The sequence below is a fragment of the Sorex araneus genome, chromosome 6 (genome assembly GCF_027595985.1).
Source record: "Sorex araneus isolate mSorAra2 chromosome 6, mSorAra2.pri, whole genome shotgun sequence".
NCBI lineage: Eukaryota > Metazoa > Chordata > Mammalia > Eulipotyphla > Soricidae > Sorex > Sorex araneus.
In genome coordinates, this window is record NC_073307.1 from 25,228,493 (window position 1) to 25,247,212 (window position 18,720).

The 18,720-nt window shown below is 39.8% G+C and overlaps 1 pseudogene; it reads left to right on the top strand.

Annotated features, from left to right (window-relative positions):
• The first annotated feature begins 829 nt into the window (after positions 1-829).
• On the top strand, positions 830-18,714 carry LOC101543576 (enhancer of rudimentary homolog; annotated as a pseudogene).
• Positions 18,715-18,720: the final 6 nt, after the last annotated feature.

Genomic DNA, 18,720 nt, shown 5'->3' on the forward strand with positions numbered 1-18,720 from the left:
AGAGTAGAAACTGTAAGCAACAGTTTGACATTTATAGTATACCATTTAATCCTTAGAAAGTCTATTATTGTCTGGCTTATTAGCATAAGAAAAAAGTGAAATGGCTTGTCACCAACCAATAGGAGGCCATAGGTGACTCAGAGCCAGTCAGCTACTTCAGATAGCTTCACTTGATTCTTTCTGTCTAGTCTAGTCAGCATATTTCAGTGCAGAGTCGAACAGATTTCTCAAGAAAGGCTCTGAGAAGGAAGTGGGCGTCCTTCTTGGCGGTTAACCAAAAGCATTTTTGTGAAGTCAGAGTGTGACACGTGTCTGTTATGCTAACCACATTTAAGATGTAAAGACAAGTGTTCTTATGAGACCAGCCCCTACAAAGCTGCAAGATGCATGTGTCTTTGGTGCCTTGGTTTCCCAGTGGCATGCCCTTTAGCATCTAAAATCTCCCTTCAAACTTCACTCTTCTTTCAGATTAGGAAACAGGAGAGCCTCAGATCACAGTGGAAAGAAGCTGTCCCTTTAAGGTTGTTATACTTCCTTCTGAGAGCAAAGCCTGGCGCAAAATGGATAAGGTAGCACAAAATGGATGAGGAATCAATAGGGCACCAGGACTGCCAGTGCCCTAGTGCCATAGCTGAGACACACACCCTCTGCATGTGAAGATCCTTAAGCATCTTCAGTATACAACTGCTCTACTTATTACTATACTATGGACTCGTAGGCCTAAATTTTAAAAGAATCTCTGAAAGGCCTTAAAACCTGTTTAAAAGACTTCTAAAGGGCCTGAAAATTTCTTTTGTTCTATTTCACTCATAGAAGTGAGAGAATTGCGATGGTAAAAGCACTTACTGGCTATGAGCTCTTCCAGGTACAGTTCATGCCTTGTTTTTGTGTGTGCATCGAAATAACTGAACTGCATTTCTGACAAAAGGATAGCACAGACTTTGTGCATCCTCATAGTCTGTAGGATATTTGATATGTGATATGTGTTTCGAAAATGCCGATGATCTAGGAATACAAATCACATCAACTAAGTAGGAGATCTCCAAACTGGGACCAGAAAAACTAACCTGTTCCTTGCCTCCAAACTGGAATGCCCTGTGGCTAAAGGTAAACTCATCATATTTAATATTTAACTTGCCACTCTCTTCCACAAAAAAAAAAGTATGGTGGTACAGAGAGATCACTGGACAGGGGGGAGAAGGTAGATGCGACTTTTAGCTTGGATGTTGTCACAGTCCAGGTATTTGATTTTGGACAACTGTAGGTTTCTCATAACACCCTGGAAATGAGGAGATTATTTGTTGGTCTAGGGCAACAAATGCTCAGAGACTCTTACGCACAGAATGGCCAAAACAAAATCACCCATATGAGACATGGACTCATATGATAAAATATATTAGGAAAAGTAATGATTAAATAGAAGCTGAGAAAATGTACCTCTATGCACTGAAGAGCAGGTGATAAGGGGACACGATATATTGTTATGACTAGGAAAAAGCTGCAAGAGCACTGTCCTTGAGGCTCTAAGGCAGAGGCAAGGTTGAGGTATTGCTGATACCCAAAATGTCTGTTTCCCACATCTTCACCACTGGCCGCCAGCAAATCAAGGCCAATTCATCTATGTTATTTGTAGAGAATGTCATGTTTCCCTGGCAACAGCCCCGTTCCCAGAAGTTGGGACCCAGGGCAGTCCTACAATCCCTGCAACCTCGAGTGGTCAAAGGGAAGTGCCAGGGAGGCAACCATTCTCCCTTTCAGGGAACTAAAAGCTCTTCTTGTAAGTAACCAAATTTAGGACAGGGCAGAGAGGTGAGCAAAGTAAGAGTATAGTACCTTCTTCTTTAAAAAATTAAAAATCCCTCTGGTTCAGAATCTTCACATCTCTCAGAGGCTGGGAGAAACAGATCACCTGGAAGGGGAGATCACACCTAGGTACTCCCGAGTCTTTCCAGATCCAGAATGCATCTGAAAACTGATGCAGGGTAGGAAGCAAGAGGATGATGCTCCAACCCAATTTCACTGATGGATAGATGAGACATATTTCGCCAAAGAGATTTCCTTCTCTCCTAGCAACAGAAATATGTGCAACGAAAAAGCAGGCAACTAAGTTGGAATAAACCCAAGTTCTTTCCTCATCTTGTTTTGGGAAACAGACATCCTTTTTTCTTAAAGTTAATACGATTGGTATGTGCCAAAGTCACCAGTGGCTGTTTCCTTGGGCCCATCGAGGAAGACAATCTATAGAAGGGGAGAAAAGGTCAACACAGATAAGCAAAAGTGAGAGGAAGGCAGCATCCCAGTGATGCTATTGGATGCTGGGATGAAACTCGTTAAGTTGAAAAATTATTTTTATGCCAAAATGAATTTCAGCTCAATTCTATATTTTTTATGGAAAAAATCCTAATACATCTTCTAATTTCTCAAAGAAGGAAAGCAAAGCTTTTATGGAGACAGCAACTCCCTTAAGCATATTGAAGATAAAATTTAGATTTGACTTTCATTCCAGTCAATGTATTGGCAACCACATTGTGCCTAATATATTCTATCTCGTGAATGATCAGTATTTTATTAATAATTATATAGTTTTTTCATACTAAAATCTATTAAAGCAACCAAAAAATCATTTATTTAGGATTCTATGACACAAAAAGGTTTGCATCTAAGCGAATCCAAGTAAAAGATTTAATGATATCAGGATCGAAGGTAGAAATGATATATGTAATTCTATTCCACACACCCCCCCCCCACCAACAATGGAGCAATCTGCTATGTTCTAGGCACAGAGCATACTATGTGAATCAGTTTTATCAATATATTTGTGTATAGTGCCTCACACTGGGCTTCATGCATAGTTGAAGCTCTATAGATATAAGAAGGAAGGAAGACCAGGGTCACAAAGAGGGGAAAAATAGAGGGGTAAGTTTCAAGTAAAAATTGTTTTTGCTACTATTCCACAGAGCTTAAATTTAAAAACCAGACTAATCACTAAATATCACTTAACCTCAAAATATGTCCATAAAGCCTAGTCGGCTTTTCCTAAATTGCACGCAACCACTGCCTTTCCTAAGTTGAATGGAAGAAACTGTGAGTAGTCACAGCCTCCCGTCAAAGCCTCAGACCACAAGCAGTCTCAGGAGGACTGAAGAGCAGGAGCAAATGATGTAACAGGAGATGGTGACACCTGATTGCTGCCCCAGTTGTAGAGGTTCCATGAAGTGGCTGCAACAGGACCGTCATCATCAGTAACATTCATTTCCTATTCCTAGCGTTGTATTAGAGTCAACAGCTTGAAAGTGGGCATTCCTGGATTTAGTAACAATGAATAATGTGTCAAAAACTTGATGATGAATAGATTTGAAGATTATTTGATTTGAATTATTGTTTAGTAATGTGCTATATCATTCTCTGTGATCAGATTTTCTAAACCACAGCCAGGAAGTAGACTAACGGAGAATTAAAAAGTTTCAGCATCAGAAAGTAAGTTGGCCATCAAAGGAGCTTGTTTTGCATGGCCTGGTAAAAACATGCAAGTGTTTAAAGCTATTTTGTAGTATGAAATTCAAGTATTATAGTGTATTATGCAAGGCAGATTCCACCCCATCAAAATCATACAACTAAAGGACATCTCTTATGGTGCTGTAATTAGTTAAAATTTAGACATAAAAATGAAAGGAGGACATGTTTCATAATCACCTTCATTAAAACAGCAAAATAGAATATACTATGTGAATCAGTTATTAAAATAAGTCCTTTTTTAGGTAAGAGATTTTCATATACCTCATACAGAATTCTAAATAATCTATTTTCATTGAGCAATGAGTTTAGTCAATAGTTTATATTCTAAGCAGAGGATATCGTAACAACTATTTTTGAATTTTTAAATATACATAAAACTTTACATAAATTTTGTTAGTATCTACTGTGGCACTAGTATCAACCTTCCATGTTCATTATTAATGAAGATTTTATAACACAAATGCATGGCTCACTGTCCAATAGTAATTATTGGTTTTCTGCATCTCTATTCCTGTCTGTATGTCTCTCAGGTTTCATCACTGTACCTCAAAGAAATACTTGAAGTCTTGGATTTGTGGGTCAGCCATTCAGCTTTTCTTTTGTGACATGCTTACAATGGCACCATATGCAATTTTCCACATCGATTTATCAATTCAAGTGCTGATTCAACAAAGATGTGTCACCATTCACCATTCTGAACTCTGCTGGGACAGAAATCAACCTTGCTTTTGAAGCATTTATTCTATGTGCATGTGAGAGGAGACATACATGAATAAATGAAGAAAAAGATGATGTAGGGATTGATCAGAACTATCAAGGGGACTAGGCAGGCTCCATAATGAAGGCTGTGAGAAGAGGACAATACAGGCTATATCACTCAGGAGCATCTTTACCCAGGTGGTACATTTGAATCCAAACCTGGATGACAAGAAGGAGGCAACCTGCATTTTTCAGTTCTAGAAAAGACAGCAAAAGAAAAAACAATGGGCAGGCATCAAGAAAGAGATGAAGACAGAGGTTGTGAAGAAGGGTGATTCAGCTATTGAGAGAAGTTGGCAATCCAGCATGCAGAATACCAGAGGCCATGTGGCAAGGCAAAGCCTTATTCTTAGAGTCTAGAAAAGGCAGAGCCAAGTACCCAAACCACAGAACCGACATACCAAAATCAAGAGAATCAAACTTTAACAACTGAACTTAGAAAAGTGCCTATCAAGATGACAATGTATTGGGGCTAGAGCAATAGCACAGCCAGTAGGGCGTTTGCCTTGCCCGTGGGCGACCTGGGTTCGATTCCCAGCATCCCATATGGTCCCCTGAGTACCACCAGGAGTGATTCCTGAGTGCAGAGCCAGGAGTAATCACCAGGTGTGTGCATCACCAGGTGTGACCCAAAAAGCAAAAAAAAAAAAAAAAAAGATGACAGTGTGTGGGGTAGGGAAAGATGGGAGGGAATCTGAGAACATTGGTGAAGGGAAGTTGACACTGGTGGTGGGGTCAGCGCTGCTTTATTGTATGTCTAAAGCTTAACTGTGAGTAACTCTGCAAATCAACGTGCTTTAATAAAATTATAGAAAGACATTGAGGATCTTCAAGAAGCAAAGTGGTATCTGGTTTATGGTTTTGAAAGATCACTCTGGGTGCTGGAAGATGATTGGGTCCTCCCCAACAAGGTCAGGCAGAGCAGATCAGTCAGGGAAGAAACTGAGTGTTGACCACTCACTGAGTCCAGTGTCCAGCACGAACTCATTCCCCAGAGCAAGGGCAGCTTTTTCTGTCTCACACAATGTTCTCTATGGGTAGAAAACAGCCTGAAAAGTGAGAACAGGAGAAAAGTTGTAATCTTTGTAAGGAGGATACCAGTGACTTATAGAGAAGGAAAGAAGTGGGTAGATTTAGGGTGAACCAGAAAGGAGTAGGCCTGCAGGACTTACTTATGGATTGGATATGAGGGGTGATGGAATAATAACCTTGAGTCTATAGGGAACCCAGACATAGACAGGGAATGGAATATTGGGAACTGGTCATGCTTATTTGGGAGTGGAGGGGTCTAAACCTCATTTGGGGCTAGGATTAGTCTAAGATACCAGTCAGACATCAAACAATTGAGAGTGAATTAAGGAAATGTGTGATGTAATAAAGTTTAACTTAAAAGGACAAAGAAATCACAGCGTTTTCTCACTCATTGTGAAGTGCAGCCAGAAGGAGGTGGGAGCTAGTTAATCTTGTCTGCTATTCATCACCTGACAGCTAATTTTAAGAAAGTTCACTCATTTCATTGGTGAATTTCACAGGGCAGTCCCAGCAGTGCCTTGGGAGGAGTCTTTGGACCTTATGGGTGTCTTCCTATGGACACCATAGCCAGAGCCCTTAGTTACTTGGTCCTGGCCCCCCTGACCCCTCTGTGTTCATCAGTGACCTCAGAGACCATGGAAGGTTCATGTAGGCTCTGGTTTGCCTTCCTGACTCGACCTCCTCCTGCCAGCTCTCCTGCCCTCTATAGGTCAGCTACTGCCCAAAAGCCTCTTTGGCCCATGGATGCTGACTAATTCTCTTCCTAGTTATAGTTCATGGACCTTAGGGGAGCATGTAGGGTTTTATGTATTTATATCCCATCTTCACCAACATAAGAGCTGGGGATAACTTTAGAGTCGCCATCTAGCCCTGTCTCTGACAGATCATGCCAAACCTTGGCTTGACTCTGATCTGTTCCTCATTGCCAAGCTTTGCAGAAGGTCTGGATGTGTAATGACTTGTCTGAATCCAAAGGAAACAGGGCAAAACTGCTCAACATAGTCCTTAAGAACTATAATGTACCTTCCCCTGCTGGGACAGAAATTTGGAGAGGGAATATTATCAACATGTGTCTGCTCCTGCCTCACCTGACCTTCCTTCTCATCTCCACATTATCTTAGCAACAGAAGAGGTAAACTTCCAACCATTATTCCTCCTGGTATGAAACACAAACCTCACAGCCCAGCCAATAGAGCTAGGGAGCAATTTCTCCTTAGAAGTTGAATCTAAATGTAGTGTGAAGGATATAAAAATTCTTCCTGATCTCACTGTTAATTTGTTGCATGAGTGTGAGAAGTGGTGATATGTTTATTTATCCAGGAAACAAGCTCTAATAAAAGTTTAATGTGTTGTGATGGTAAGATAAGAAACAGTGCAAGTCTCAGTACTGGGTCTATAGATATATAAGTGCAAGCCATGCACACGTGTGTGCATGTATGTGTATGTGTATGTATGTGTGTCGCTGTGATTGAATCCAGAGCCTCATACTTGTGGAGCATGCATTCTACTATTGAGCTGTCTCCCTGGCCCTGAGATTTTATTTCAGAAGCATCAAAGAGAAGTTGGTGAAGGGTGAACTGAATAAGGACATCAAAGTCATAACAGATAACTGAATACTGGGGCAATGCAGTATACAAACTGGAAAAGGGAGAAGGAGTCAGTAAAGGACACTGAGAAGTAGTGTGTGATATGGGAGGAAGTTAAGAGCTTTTGACTTCAGAGAAGCAGGAAGAGGAGCAGGTTTCCAAAGGGACAGAAGTTTAGAAAGGGAAGTAATCCATTTGGGGTCAATTGTCTGAAGGGACCCCCACCTATACTCTTATCTTAGCCTTGACCCTCTATTCTTCTTTAGAAGGACAATGGGGACAAGATGAGTTGTATAAAATGATACCTTGTTTAGAGGGCTCTTGAGTTTTTTTTTTTTTTTAAAAAAAAACTCAGGGGCCGGAGCGATAGCACAGCGGGTAGGGCGTTTGCCTTGCATGCGGCCAACCCGGGTTCGATCCCCGGCATCCCATATGGTCCCCCAAGCACCGCCAGGAGTAACTCTTGAGTGCAAAGCCAGGAGTAACCCCTGATCATCGCTGGGTGTGACCCAAAAAGCAAAAAAAAAAAAACAAAAAACTCATAAATCCTATTCCCATTTCAAATTAAGATGATGCCTTATTCAGTGAACTCTGTCTCTTTGAAAGCCAAACTGAAACCCCATAGGGATGACTGAAGCAATGATCACTGGCCCCGGGAGATCCCCTGCTGTTACTGAGAACTTTCAAGCATCCTCCCCAGGATCTTGCCTCTTATGAAGCATCATAAGGAACAGAGTGACTGTTTCTTTCTTTTCTTCGCTTATCTTTGTCTGAAATCAACTTGGAAAATACATTAATTTTTTCATTTGTCAGGCAGATACTAAAGCATGTGGTTTTGTGGGGGAGACTCTGCTGTCCCAGGTATTTGGGAAATGATAGGAGTACACGATAGGGAACCTTCTGTCTACCAAGAGGAGCAGTTAAACAAAGCTACGAGGTGTGCATGGGACCACATCCTACGGTCTCTTTCCTTGTGCTCTGAATCTTGCTAGGGATGCCAAGAAACCCTCCTCTGATTTCTTTTTAAGTTTTGGTTGTGACTTTAAAATTCTTTTTTAAAAAAAATTTATTTTAGGCTCTATGGCACAATGTTGTTAATGGTAGGGTTTCATGCATAAAACATTCCAGCACTGCCTCGTCCAGCAGAGTGTCCACTTCTCTCCACTCTGTTGTCCAGTATCTCCACTATTCTAATCCCATGCCATGTTAAGCTTTCTACTAAAGACCATTTTCAGTTTCTATTGTCTTTGGGAATTTATTATTCCCATATTCTTTATATCCCACATGTGAGTCAGATCATTCTGTGTATGTCCCTCTCCTGACTAACTTTGCTCAGCATAAAACTTTCTACATCCATTGATTGATTATCATTGCTGTTAAATACATTCTTACCTGCTTAATCAAACTGAGATTATCTTCGAAAATAATGGTGATTAGCATTTGAGTTTACTTGAGTAAACTTGAACTGTTTACCACAATGGTCAAGCTGGGAGGTAAAATGAAATCAAGAATCCAGGAGAGAATCATTAGGATGAATTGTACCCAGGGAGCAGGATAGAGAGGTGGAAATAGAGAGAGATTAATAATTTATGTTTGGGGACAAGCAAATAAAGTTCATAGATCAGAAAAGATGCATAAGAAGTGAATTCTAAGCTACCTCTGAAGTGGTGATACACAGAGGCCTGTCTCCTTAGAGCTGGAGACTGAAGCTGCATGAGTCAGGCATTCCTGGGGCTTTGAGGCAACTGCTAGGGTATTAGGGTGGGCAGATATTGGAAAGATACTAGCTTCTTCCATACCTCAATTTCTTCATCCAAAAATTTCAGGTAGTAGCATCAGTCCCATGGAACTGGTATGAGTTTTAAAAATATGATGATTTCTGAAGCTTCCATTGAAAATATTTCTTAATTAATTTATTTTATTGAATCACCATGTGGAAAGTTACAAAGTTCTCAGGCTTATGTCTCAGTCATGCAATGCTCAAACACCTGTCCTTTCACCAGTGCCCATATTCCACCACCCCCAGCCCCCACCCCCACCTGCATAACTGATAAATTTCACTTCATTTTCTCTTTACCTTGATTACATTCCATATTTCAACCCAAAACTGCGTTAGAGTTTTAACACAGAACTCACAATTCTTGTTGGAGTTTATCCCCCAAAAATACGGCCCTATTGACAAGGAAACATTTGATAATTAGTTTTCCACTGATGAGAATGAAGAAATATAAAGTTTAGGTTTAGGATTTCTGTATTTTAGTAATTAAGTCCAGAAATATTTAAGTTGGAAATTGCATTTGCCTTGCACACGGCCGACCTGAGTTTGATTCCCAGCATCCCATATGGTCCCGAGCACTGCCAGGAGTAATTCCTGAGTGCATGAGCCAGGAGTAACCCCTGTGCATCACCGAGTGTGACCCAAAAAGAAAAAAAAGTAATTTTATAATATGCAAGACTAAATTATGTCTTATTTGTTTTATGTTCATTCTTTTTCCAACATTCTACACATAGAACCCAGTAAGTGCCATATGAAAAATTATATTCCAGTTGGAGACTGGAATAAGGTCTTACCTTAATTTGGTGGGCCTCCTGATGGTCCCTGTATCCTGGTATGTGTGTTCTTGGGTAATATTTTCCCACTAAGTGTGAGCAGGAACCAGTAATTAAGTTACAAAAGACTTATGTCTGGACTTTTACTGACTTTCCAACTTGCACGCTTTGATAAAGTCCACTGCCCCATTGGAAAGACCCATGTCAGCTGATATTAGCCTCCAATTAGTGAGGAGACAAGATTCTCAGACTAACAATCCACAAGGACTGAATACTGCTCAAACTATGGCTGCTTAGAAGCAGATTCTTCCCAAACTGAATGTTAGGATGATAACACATACCCTTTGATGACCTCTTCTGAGAGATCATGAGGCAGAGGACCCAAGTCAGTCCCATTTCTTGACAGAACAGTGTGAATAGATCTCTGTCATACTGCTGTCAGCCAGTGAAATAGAAATACAAGAAGTCAGGTTATAAGAACAAAGGTGAGCAGAGACAAAGGTCAACTTTTGGGGAGTCTTCTAACTAAAGAAACTATAGTAGCTACTTAGGATAGAGGGAAGTGAGTCAGGTAGCTGTCTGACAACTGCCTCCTTGAAGAAAGGCATAGAGAGGGCAGGGTTTTCCTCTGGATACAGGAGCACTCTATGAGGTCAATGAAAACCAAAACAAAGGCTCTACAAACTTCTGGGGAAGTCCAGCTTTGGGGGGAAGATGGGTGCCATGCACCTGAGTTAAGTGAAGTTCCACTCAAGTGACTCTCACCTCTGTTTACAACACCATCACTATCCTGGAAAAAATAACACCCAGTGGGTTCTGAATGAAGAAGTCTATGACTGAATTTATCTTGGAGATTTGCTAAGGATTGAAAGAAATTACATTGGCTTTCACCATCCCTCTTGGGACCCATCTCAGCAACCAATCTTGATTATCTTTCTTAAGAGTTATCCACATGCATCAGAGAAGCAAAAAATTTCTGGCTGTATAAAAATACTCATCATTTAAAATGGCACATCTGAGTGAAAAAGCACTTAGTAAAAAGTGTATTGCTTCCATTTTCTGTATATAAACTTCATAATTCTTGTTCTAACATTTCTAACATTGCATTGATAAAGTCAGAGTAGGCTGTTAAGAGAAAGAAATAATATTTAAATATCACTGAAAAATACAACTGTACAACTGGAAAAAAAATAGAATGAGCACAGCTAGTTTAGATCTTGCTTTCTGATGCTATTGTCCAAAAAAGGTATCAATATTTTTTTGGAGAAGTGGTTGATTCTAGGACTGGTTCAGGAAATAGACAAGATGAGTTTACAACATCCTATATTGCCAGACAGTAACATTGTACTATATAATACTTGACAAAATTAAAGGAAAAAGCACTAATGTGGGATTAAAAGGGAACTAAAGACAATTGAAACATCTCTCACATCTCCAAAGCTGTAACAATTTGAACAACAAAATAAATTAATCTGTTTTTGAATTATAACTTTAAATATGAAATAAATGTGGGTAGGAAACTCTCGGTAGCTCGAGAGTTTCTGCCCACATGGGAGAGCCTCACAAACTCCCCATGGTGTATTCATATGCCAAAACCAGTAGCAATGCTGGGTCTCATTCCCCTGACCCTGAAAGAGCCTCCAATGTGGCATCATTGGGAAGGATGAGTAAAGAGAGGCTTCTAAAATCTCAGGGCTAGGATGAATGGAGACATTACTGAGACCCCTCGAGAAATTCAGCGGTCAACGGGATGATGATTATGATGATGATGATGATGAAGATGATGAAATAAATATCAAAGTGTCCATACTGATATAAAGAAATAACTTAATATTTTAAAATTGGAGACAGATCTTCCATGTAGAATAATCACAAATAATTTATGTATATACTCAGCTCTCATGAAACCTAAGTCCCCAATTACTTATATGTGGGCTGTGTACGTGGCTTCTTTTCAAAGATTTCAGTGTGAAAGGTGAATATAGAATAACAGCACAATGAAGAAAAAGTCTAACAACCTCTATGTCAGCCTGCTGATCAAGGGAACACCAATAGGTACTTTTGATTATGATTTTCTTCTAAGACACATATCACCAGTTTAAGTGTGAGAGAAATATCAAGCAAATTTAAACAGAGGAACATGCACAAAATACCTATATTCCTTAAAACTGTCATGGAAAAATAAATAAAGTCTGAGAAACAGTCAATAGGAACCTTAAAAGACATAGTGGCAAAATGCCACATGGTATGTTACACGGAATATGGAAACAGAAAAAAGGACATGAAATTAAAACTAAGAAAATCTGAATGGGGCATGGACTTTAGTTAGTAGTAAGATATTCATACTGATTCATTATTATACAAAAGTATATTAAAGTAAGATGCTAATAATGGGGGATACCAGATTATGTGGATTATGTGGTAATTTTCTGCATAATCACAGGTTTTGCTAAATCTTGTACTATTAATTTAAAATTTTTTAATTAAAAACAATAAAAATTAAGAGACTGGGAAGATGTGCAACTGAGAGATGTAGACTGGAACCCCCAAACTCATTTAAACGTCTGGCATAGGGTCGGCTTCTTTTGGAAGTGTATACTGAAATTGTAAAATTAAATATTTATCAGTGGGAGAAAAATTTCAATAAAGGCCCTTGACATCTATAGATCATTAAATTGAAAATTAGAAGACCTAACCTAGGGCTGGGGAGATAGTACAGGGTTTAGTGACACAGGTTTTGCATGCAAACCCAACACAGGTTCAATCCCTACAGCAAGCAAGGGGGTAGCCCTGGTGGTGCCCAGACACTGCCAGATAACCCTGGTGGTCCCTGGCACCTCAGGGCCCAAGCAGCATCACATCCTTAGGCAACCACATTGAACTTCTGACCTGGTTGGCTACCACCAGGCTCCCTGAGCACTGCTTGGGTTTCCCCCCCCCCCTCACCCCAAAATAACCTAAACAAAAAAAGTAAAACCAAAGAACTAACTCAAAAGTTCCCTAGGAACCAGAAATAAAGAGTGTGGCATGAAATTTAAGAGATAGTACAATGAGTAGGGCACTTGCCTTGATGTGGCTGACCAGGATTTGATCCTCAGCAGCCAATATGGTGCCCTGAGCCCTACCAGGAGTGATCCCTGAATGCAAAGCCGGGAGTGACTCCTGAGCACTCCCAGGTGTAGCTCAAAAACAACAACAAATAAATAAATAAAAGGAATTTAAGGGTTAAAAAAAAACCACCTAAGATATATAAAAGAGGTTTAGGAGATAACATGTACAACAGAAACTGTAGCAGGAGAAAAACATAAGACTAGATTTGGGAGAACTAATAGTTACTGGAGAAATATGATCTTCTGATCCAATGGACTAAAGAAGTACAACTAGACAAATATGGGTGACATATTTTAAATTTCAAAGATGAAGGTCATGAGGATAGGAATAAATGAAAAGGTTACCAACAGAAAAAAAAAACAATAGAAACCTCATCAAAGCAAGCACCATGACAGCAAGAAAAACTTTGTGATACTGCCAGGCCTGGTTTGAAAGAAGGTGACTCCGTGTCTAGTAATAGCTGTGCGAGGCCCAGAAAAGTACTATTTCTTTTTTTAAAAAATTATTTATTTATTTTTAAAATTTTATTGAATCACTGTGAGATAGTTACAAACTTTCATATTTGGGTTACAATCACACAATGATCAAACACCCATCCCTCCACCAGTGCACATTCCCCACCACCGATATCCCGGGTATACTCCCTCTTTCCCACCTTCCCCTGCCTCCGTAGCAGACAATATTCCCCATACTCTCTCTCTATTTTTGGGTATTATGGCTTGCAACACAGACACTGAGTGGTCATCATGTTTGTTCTATTATCTACTTTCAGCAAGCATCTCCCATCCCGACTGATTCCTCCAGACATCATAGAAAAGTACTATTTCTTACAACTTCAAGTCCATATCTTCAGATAACGGTATCAGCTACTTAGGGACATGGCTACTACTAAACTGAATGCCAGATACTCTTCTAGGGGCTTTCTCTATCCTCATTCACGACCCCATCCCCAGCCTCCCATGTAATATTTTTCTGTTGCTCTTCCATATTACAGATAAGGGAACTAAAACAAAGAGAAGACACTAGTGTAAGGTGACAAAATTAGCTGGGAAAGATATTGTCTCTATTTTTCTCTTCAACCACTAGGCAATAAGGGTTTCTTGTTGAGCCTCATGGGATTTTATGAGGATTTGGTGAGATAATGCAAAAGCAAAATAGCGTGGAGCTATGCTTGTTATAGTATGTCATAAGCTGGAGCTCCTGTTTGCTTAAAACATAAAGCAATTGTGCAACTCAGTGAGCTAGGAAAGAAATAATACATCTAAGTCAAATAATAAGAAAATAAAGGCAAAAATGCTCAATTAGAAAGACTATACACACAATCTGTAAATAATAGTTGAATCTTTGAAAATAACTTTATACTCAGATTTCTTACATTTTTTATTTAAAAGAAAACATAAGTTAAAATGTACAATATTACTAAATCATTAGCACAAATCTGGGGTTATGTCCTAGGAAAATACACATAAAAGTGAATGAGTAGGGGCTGGAGAGATCACCTTGCAAGCAATCAACCCAGGTTTGATCCCTGGCAACCCATATGGTCCCCCAAGTACCACCAGTAGTGATCCCTGAGCACAGAGCTAGGAGCTAAGCTCTGAGCACTGCCAGGCGTGGCCCCAAAATCAAAATTGAAAAAAATAAAAATTAATGGGTAGATCAAGGACAAATGTAGACAAGGGATAAATCTCCATATCTATGGTCAGGTAATTTTCCACAAAGGAGTTGAGAACATGAAATGGAATAAAGGTAGCCTCTTCAACAAATAGCGCTGAGAAACCTGGATAATGACAAGTGAAAAATTAAAGATGGATCCATATTTCACACCTTACACAAAATTCAAATCAAAGTGAATCAAAGACCCTGCAACTATCCTGGCATCTATGTAGTAAATTGAGGCAGTACATGTAGGTCTATACAGTACGTATAGGTAGAATGCTCCCAGATTTGGACCTGAAAGGGGTCTTCAATGAGATGATGCTAATGATATCACTCCTAGTGGAGCTTGGGGGACCATATGAGGTGCCAGGAACCGAACCTGGGTTGATTGATGGCTGAATAAAAAAATAAACAAATGGCATTACAGTGAATAAAAAAGTTTCTGCATGGCCAAAGAAACATGGACCAAAACTAAAAGACAGGTAACTGAGTGGAAGAAAATATTCACCCTCAATTCACATGAGAAAAATGGTTGATATTGAGGATATATAAAGTATTCACAAAGATCAACAACAAACACAAAATCCCTATCAAAAAATGGGGAGAGGGAATAAATAGGCACTTTTCTAAAGAAGACACATGAATGAATAACCAATAAGCACAGAGAAAATTGCTTGTCATCTATTATTAGGGAAATCCAAATTAAGACAATGAGGTATCATCCCACACCAGTGAGAATGGCATATATATATAATATATATACACACACATATATATATGGTGCAAACGGAACTTTCATTCATTGCTGGTGGGAATGTTGTCTGTTTAAATACCTAGAAAAAAAAGTGTGAAGATTTCTCAGTAAAGTGTGAATTAAGGGGCCATATGACCTAGCAATTACACTTCTGGGTAGCTACCCCCAGGACACAAAAACATTCATTAAAAAAATCACACCATTATTCTTGCAAGCACTGAGTACAATAGTAAATATATAGAATCAATTTATGTGTCCAGTGATGAAGATGTGGTATATATACACAATGGAATACTATTCAGCATCAACGGATGATGAAATCATGCAATTTGCTGCAACTTGGATAGAACTAGATATAATGACGAGTGAAGTAAGCCAGAAAACAGATGAAAACACAGGATAATCTCACTTATTTGTGGTATATAGAATAACTAGATGATGACATGCATGGTTTTAAAGGGGGATAACTCAATAATTCTTGACTCCAGAATATAAGAAGATGGACAGAGAGGATAAGAATTAAGGAGGTAGCAAGAAGAAGTGGACAGGAAGTAAGGATGTGTCAGTGGTATAGAGAATAGGTATAGCTACAGATCCAAACCACAGAGTTGACATGAGATTCATACTATACCAACCAAACTGTCCATCAAGTAAGCATAATAGGGATTTGGGAGTGGGTAGAAGCCAGAGACACTAGTAGAAGGAAGTGACACTAATGAAGGAATCAGTGCTGAAACATTGTATGCCTGAATATTCAACTATGAGTAACTTTGTAAATCATAGTGCCTTATGAAAAAATTAAAAGAAAAATAACAGGTAGAAAATCTATTAGAGTACTACAAAGAGAAAAGATAGAAAAAAGCCAAAGAATTCACCTCTGAAAATCAACAGAACCAGTTTTCATGGACAAGTTCTGTCAGAATTTTATTTAGCCAATACTTGACAACAATACTTTTTTAAAAAATTTTTTATTAATGAATCACTATGAGGTGCAATTACAAACTTATGAACTTTCATGTTTGCATTTCATTTATATCCCTCCACCAATGCCCATTCTCCTCAATCAATGTTCCCAGTATCCCTCCCACCACCCCCACCCCAACCCCCACCACCCCACCCTGCCTCTGTGGCAGGGCATTCCCTTTCGTTCTCTCTCCTGGACAACAATACTTTTATGTGCAATCAATTGCCTGCTCACGACAACTTCTGGATGATCAATGGGCATCTCAAACTAAAACAAAACTTGCCTCAACAAAACAACTCTGCACCAACACCTGTTTCATCTGCAGGCTTCCTTATCTCAGTGTTCCTTTGTTGGGGACTGTTCAGGACCCTGAACAAAAGAGGACCCCGAAACCTTTACCCTGGACAAACCGGAAAATTCCATTACCAGAGTTTGCATAACCTGAGGCACAGGTGCCCTTGTGACAAAGAAAATAGCTAAACTCAAGAAGTAAAAGTAGCCCAGGGCAGGTAACCACGAGACCCCAAAAAGCCCGTAAAGTAGAATGCCTTCCTTTACACTAAAAGCCTTGTGCATTCCTCCTGACAGATGCTCCTGCCAGATAAACCCTTGTCTTTTCCTCCCCACTATTTCTCAACCTATTCTTGGAGAATGTTGTAAGCCCACCAAAGTACGCCTCGAACCTTTCCTTATTTGGTCTGAGAAGACACTTCCCTGATGATTGACAACTTATGTACCAACCCCCTGCTAAGAAAGGTATAAAACCAGCATGGCTGTTAATAAAGACGCTCTTGATTGGTACTTATCGTCTTGAGCCCCCTATTTATTATCCTCACCAGTTTTATTTTCAGATCGGGACTGCTCATAGAACCCACCCAATTAGGAGCACTTTCCACTGTTGTCTCTCCGTGGGCCGGGAACGCGCATTCCTTTTTCATTTTTTTTTGTGGGGGGCAGGGGGAAGGTTGAGCCACACCCAGTGGTGCGTGGGGATGCTCCCAGTTCTGAGCATGGGGTTACTCCTGGTGTTGTTCAGGAGACAGAACTGTAGTAAGCGTATGAAAGGCAAATGCTTTAACCCTGTATTCTCTCAAGCCTCACAGTTCAGTTAACGACTCTCCATTTTATCAGTTTCTTGGGTCAAAAACCTAGGAGTCTTCTTTGTTAGCTCTACTACATCATTCATCCAACCCACCATCATCCTATAGAATCTACCGTACACATAACTATATCTAGATTCTATGCCATTCTGCCACTATTGATACTTTGATCCAAGCTACCCTCACCTCTTACATGGACAATCTCAACAGTATCCCAACTCATCTTCAAATTGTAAAGACTTCACATTTTACTCCTTTTTACTCCTTTTGAGGGGTGGGGGATACCAGGAATTGAACCCTGGGCCTCATACATGGGAGCTATGCATTCAAATACTGAGCTACACCTCCTGCCCCTCAAATATTCTACTTATACCCTATCAATTTTACATGCAGCTATCAGAGTAATCTTAAAATATGGGCCATCCATGCTAGGTACTGCATTCAGCACTCCAATGGCCCACACTTTACACTTAAGGACACTATTACTGCTTTTCTGGCCCCCTCTCTGGTATCAGACTTTCTAGTCTTTCCTTCAGTCACTCTCTATAGAAATACTAGCCTCCTTGCTGTGCTTCCTCTGGACTGGCACACACTAACCCCGGGGCCTTTCCACCTTCATTCTCTCTGCCTGACAGCTTTCAGACTCACTCACTTGCTTATTCTCTTTGGGCTCTGCTCATGTATCACACATCACCTTATGAGAGATGCCTTCATTGGACACCTAAATAAACACAGTTCCTGCTTCCTACTGCACACAGATCCTCATTTGTTAGAACATGTCACGATAGTTTTATTGAGGGCTTCATTTCTTTCTAGGCATCATAACATTAGGGATTTTGTTTTGTACACAACTTTTCCCCATGAGCTTCAAACAATGCCCATAAAGTCTTAGTAAACACTATTAAATAGATAAGCTGGGGAATGAAGTTAATCAAATGATGTAGAACCTATTTAAAATAACTTACTACACTGAATTGAGGTGAATTTTAAAGGTTTGAATAGACAAAGACATATTATCCTCAATAGAGACCCCCAAATTTAAGGATGCAATTTTTTTTCCAAATTAATTTAAAATAGGACACAATACCACTTAAAATCCCAACAGGATTGTTAATGTCAAAGGAATTTATCAAGTAATTCTAAAGCCTATCTAGATTAAATGTTAGGAACTAAGACACTTTGAAAATAACATAATTATAGGAGGGTAGACAGGTCTGAGAGTATGCCCACATATATTTATATGAAATATATAAAAGAGTTACACAAACTAGGTGGCTCCTCTCGCGGGGATTGGCTGTTGGCGGTGTTGCTTCTCAGCTCCTGTGCGGCGGAGGTGTCAGCAGGGGCTGCATCGAAAGTGTTTGGCACCATGTCTACACCATTTTACTGGTCCAGCTTACCAAGAAGCCAGAAGGCAGAACTTATGCTGACTATGAATCTTTGAATGAATGCATGGAAGGTGTTTGTAAAATGTACGAAGAACATCTGAGGAGAATGAACCCCAACAGCCCCTCTATGACATAGGATATCAGTCAATTGTTTGATTTTATTGATGATCTGGCAGACCTCAGCTGCCTTGTTTACCGAGATGATACTCAGACATACCAGCCTTACAACAAAGACTGGATTAAAGAGAAGATCTATGTGCTTCTTTGTTGGCTGGCCCAGCAGGCTGGGAAATAATTAAGC